Below are 5,427 nucleotides of genomic sequence, written 5' to 3' on the forward strand. Positions count from 1 at the left end.
CAATAAACTCAAAATGGCCTGTAGCTATGATAGGAAGGATCTGGCATTGGCCTCCAGATGTCTTCCAAAGCAGTGCTGTCAACAGGACCTCCCGTAGGGGTGGAATTGTTCTGTATCTGTGCTGTCCAGTTTGGTGGTCACTAGCTACATGGCTATTTAGAGTCAAATTTAATTAAAATTTCAGTTCAGTGATATACTATCAAAGGTAATTATACATCAAAAAGTAATGAAGACTGTGTGGTATTGATGCACAGTTAAACAAAGCAAATCTATCAAACACAATAGTATTACCAAGTAGGTCTACACGTATATGGCCACCTGATTTAGGACACTGCAAGTGGGGGAAATGGTCTTTTCAATTCACATGTTGGATTAATTGGATATCCACATAGAAAAACAAGGCATCTCGATCCACTTCTACTTCCCACCATTTACAACAGTGAATTCCAAATAGTTTACTGTTCTTAATGGCCAAATTAAAATAGTAAAATTTTTAGAAGAAAACAGAAGAGAAATCTTACTAACCTGGAGTAAGCAAAGACTTCTTAAATCAGAAACACTCAACAAAGAAGTCAACAAATTGGAATATTAAAATTAAGAACTTGCTAATTTCTCAGAAGTTTCATTCACTAAAAGAATGAGAAGAAACCCAAAATGGAAGAAGATATTTGCAACAGATATACCTGATGAAGGCTGTGTACAAGAAAACCTCTTATACATCAACAGACTGTGGTTATTCGTCCAGTGGAATACCACTCGGCAATTAAAAGAAATCGGTTCCTGACATATGCAAAAACATGGAATCAGAAACATAGTAGGCTGAGTGAAAGCAGGCTGACTCCAGAGAGTACACTGTTTAATTCCAGGATTATGCAATTTTGAAGCACATAACGCTGTAAAGTGGAGAACAATCAGAATAGTGTCCCCAGGAAAGTGGAAATGAAGATTGGTTGGAGGGAGGCATAGAACTCAAGATTCACTTGCTCAAAATTCAGCAAATATGCAATAAAGATTTGTGGATTTAATTTCATGTAAGTTGTACATCAAAAGAAACCTTAGACATTGAATTTTAGTTAGTGATATACAGACTGACGTATTTAGAGGACATGTATTGCTGTCTGCAATTTACTTTGAAACGCAACACCATTCAGATGGATAAAGGGTAGAAATGTAATAAAGCATGTTTTATAAAATGTTATTCATAGAATCTACGTGGTAGGTTTATGTATGTTTACTGTAAAATTCTTTAAACTTTGCTAAATATTTGAAAATTTTTATAATCAAATGTTAGGAAAAATACAAATAAAAAAGACAGCTCACAAAAATGGGCAAAATTTTAACAGACACTTCACAAATTTATAAACAACTGATAAGCGTGTGAAAAGGTGCTCAACCTCATTAATTATCAGGGACATGCACATTAAAATCACATGAGACATGATTATCACCCACCAAAATTGCCAAAATGAAAAAAGATGGGAGATATCAAGACTTGATGAGAGTGTGGAAAAAATGGAACTGTCATATTTTGCTGATAGGAATGTTATTGGTGTGCAAAATATCTAAATTTGAATATGGCACAATCTATGACCCAACAATTCCATTTCTAGGTATATATCCAAGAGAAGTTCATTCATCATGTTCAGCAAAAGATTTCTATTACAGTATTCATAGCAGCAATATTTTTAATAGCTCCAAAATATACACTATTCCCCTGGATACACTATATCCACTATTAACTGGATAAATTGTGGTGTATTCTCACAGTGAAATGCAATATGGCATCCTCGTGAACAAACTATAAACGTAGTGAACGTATGGATGAAGCTGATGAACATAAAGTGAGTTAAAGAAACTAGACATCAAAGATTATGTGCTATACTGGCCCCCTTCATATAATTACAAACACAAGGATTCTACTCTACTTACTACTTACAATTCTAAGGATAGTGAATAACTGGGGTGGGAAGGAAGTGGTTAGTGATTGGAAAGAAACACTTTTGGGACGCTGGTTATGTTCTGTTTCTGTGATCCATTTGTGAAATTTCAGCAGGCTGCGCATTTATGATTTGTGTACTTACTATAGATATGTAATATTTCTATAAAAAGCAGCTTCTGTTAGAATCTGTGGGCAATACAGGGCCACAGAAGGATTGACATTTGAGAGACTTGAGAAGGATTTGAGACATGATTAGACTTGCATTAGAAAATTTAATCCTTGGCTTTGTAGAGGATAGCAAGGAAAGGAGCTAAGGGGTGTTTGTACAAGTAATCCAGGCAAGCAATCATGAAGGCATGAACTAAAGTAGGGCAATAGGGCTGACAAGGACAGTAACAGTACCTACTTCATTGGGGCTATTTATTGCGGCTATTATGAGAAGCACTTTATGGGTTTAGTTACTGTTCCAAATCAAACAAACAAATAAATCATGCTTATTGCATACTATTCAGAGCAAGATATAAGGTATTCAGATTAGAAAGCTTGAAGGGAAACATCTTAAGTGGTCCGTGCAACCCTGCCTTCTTTCAAGCACAGGTAAAATCACCTTCCTGTCTAAGATTAGATAATGTGGAACACAGTGTAAACGGCCGAGGTAAGGAATACCATAGAACATGTCAGAACCTGAGCTTGACCTGATGCTATGGCGCCACAGGTAAGCGGTTAGGACTATTCCGGGGACTGAGCTCCAACACCAGAAACCCAGCGCCAGAAACCCAGCGCAACTTAGGCCTCTCCCCTACCCACTCAGTTCATAGGTGGAGCCATAGAAGGGGGAGGGCATTCAGGTTGAGGGGGTGGAGTTGGGGCCAGAAAAGATCCAATGGGACGCGAGCTTTGCCATGTTTAACCAATTGAATGCGCTCGGGACCACCCCAATCCGCTGATTGGCACAACGCGCCTCCCAGTCTTCTCGCCGCTTGTGGGTGCAAGTCTTGTGTCTCGCGAGAGTTCGGTTTTCGGCGGTGTTTGTCAGGTGGTCTGGCTCCTCCCACAGCTAGAGGCGTATGCCGGGTCCAGACTGAGTCGAGGGCTGTCGCGGTGCCATGGGGACGGCCAGGGACCTGGACGACCCTGAGAACTGCGTCTCCTCCTACCCTGGAACCGCCGTGTCCGAAGCCCCGGTGAGGGCGGCCCCGGCATTGGGTTCTTGCTCCGCAGGGGCGGAAATGGGCTGGCCGAGCCGCCCTGCTGCCGTTTGGCAGAAGGACCCCAGGGTAGGAAAGCGAGACCTGATTATGTCCTGCCAGGTACTGGCTCTCACTCCACCTGTGTTGAAGAGTTTGCAACCTTGGAAGGAACATTTGAATTAAGAATAGTGGGTGAACTTGTTCTGTTGCTAACACACTTTTTAGTTCATGCAGTACATTATGGGATACAATGTTTCTAGGGTTTAACCGCCTTACTTAAGTGTCCCAGCCCGTTTTTAACACGTGCTTATTGTAATTTACGGAGTTCAAGTGGAGTCACACTTACATTTTGAACTTCGTTTCTAATGCAGACACCTAACCAACCCTATTCGCCTCCTTTTAAAAAGGTAATGCAGATTTCCTCTAGCAAAGGAGTGTGTCAGTATGTATTGAATTCTTGCGCTTGTCAAAACCCGCAAAACTATCTGTGTTCTCACCGAAGGAAAGGCACTGCCAAAAAAGTAGGGGGCCTGGGGAGAGGGGGAGGCAAAAGAGTATTGGGAAGCAAATACTTAACCCTGTAGATACCTGATAGATACCGGTGTGAAAGTTTGTAGAAAATGTGTTGGCGAGGATATGGAGAAATTGGAACCCCTGTGCATTGCTGGTGGGCGATTAAAATGGTGTAGCTGCTATGGAAAATAGTTTGATGATTTCTCAAAAAATGAAACAGTTACCATATTATCCCACAATTTTACTGCTTACTATATACCCCAGAAGATAGAAAGCAGGCACTCAAACCGCTACTGGTACATGCATGTAACATTGTATCATGTATACATAGTTCCCATGTATCATAGTAACATTGTTTCAATAGCCTAAGGGTGGAAACAACCCAAGTAAATGTAGCGATGAATGGATAAACAAAATATGGTATATACACAATGGAGTATTTAGCCACCTTATAAAGGAGTCAGTAATACCTACTACAACATAGGGGAACCTTGAAAACATGCTCCGTGAAATAAACCAGATACACAGACAAATACTGTATGATTTCACTGATGTGAGGTACTTAGTATAGTCCAATTCATAGAAACAAAAAAGTGGCATACAGGTTCAGGGAGAGGGCAGAATGTTACTGTTTAATAGGTACAGAATTTCTGTTTGGGATGATGGGAAAGTCCTGGAAATGTGATGTGTGCACAACTTTGGGAATGTAAGTAATACCTCTGAATTATACGTTTAAAAATGATTTATGGTATGTATATGTCACCACACAAACAAAAAGCAAAACTCATCGAATACAATCTAAATTTGCAACCAATCATTGGATGATTTGTCTTAATTTTAATTCCAGCATTTGCATTGTACAAACATAATTCATGAAAACCTTTTCAAGTTACTAAATGAAACAAATTCATGTTCAAAGCTTACAGGGTATTGCTTTTCAGTGTATGCCTGTTTGTTTTAAACTCTGAATACACACTAGGTAGTATGTGCAGGATGAAAATAGGTAACAATATTTAAATGTTAGAATTCCTAAACACTCAACTACATACATTGTATTATACAGACTGGAGACAACAGCATTCATTCTCTTGTTATGTATTTGGAAATAAACTATTTTGGTGTCTTACAATTGGCCTCCCTAGCAATCAATATCATTAGAAAACCATAATTTCAGGGTGCCTGAGTGGCTCAGTCGGTTAAGCGTCTGACTCTTGGTTTTGGCTCAGGTCATGAAGTTATGGTCATGAAATCAAGCCCCATGTTGGGCCTTGGGCTGAGCGTGGAGCCTGCTTAAGACTGACTCTCTCTCTCTCTCTCTCTCTCTCTCTCTCTCTCTCTCTCCCCCCTGTCCCCCTCCCCCCTCTTCTGCCCCTCTTCCATACTCATGATCTACACTCTACCTGAAAATAAATAATCTTTAAAAGTCCCATAATTTCTTTTTTTTAAGTAGTTTATTGTCAAATTAGTTTCCATACAACACCCAGTGCTCTTCCCCACAAGTGCCCTCCTCCATCACCTCCACTCTTTTCCCCCCTCCCCCTTCAACCCTCAGTTCGTTTTCAGTATTCAGTAATCTCTCAAGTTTTGCATCCCTCTCCCTCCCCAACTCTCTTTCCCTCTTCCCCTCCCCCTGGTCTTCCATTAGGTTTCTCCTGTTCTCCTGTTAGACCTATGAGTGCAAACATATGGTATCTGTCCTTCTCTGCCTGACTTATTTTGCTTAGCATGACACCCTCGAGGTCCATCCACTTTCCTACAAATGGCCAGATTTCATTCTTTCTCATT

General features: G+C 40.3%; 1 long non-coding RNA gene across 1 annotated transcript in view; it reads left to right on the forward strand.

Annotated features, from left to right (window-relative positions):
- The first annotated feature begins 2,959 nt into the window (after positions 1-2,959).
- Positions 2,960-5,427, forward strand: part of LOC115285551 — a 3,220-nt gene continuing 752 nt past the window's right edge. The window contains exon 1 of the long non-coding RNA XR_003905576.1: positions 2,960-3,123. This is a non-coding gene — a long non-coding RNA (uncharacterized LOC115285551). The remainder of the gene's footprint in view (positions 3,124-5,427) is intronic.

The sequence above is a fragment of the Suricata suricatta genome, chromosome 1, assembly GCF_006229205.1.
Source record: "Suricata suricatta isolate VVHF042 chromosome 1, meerkat_22Aug2017_6uvM2_HiC, whole genome shotgun sequence".
Classification (NCBI taxonomy): domain Eukaryota; kingdom Metazoa; phylum Chordata; class Mammalia; order Carnivora; family Herpestidae; genus Suricata; species Suricata suricatta.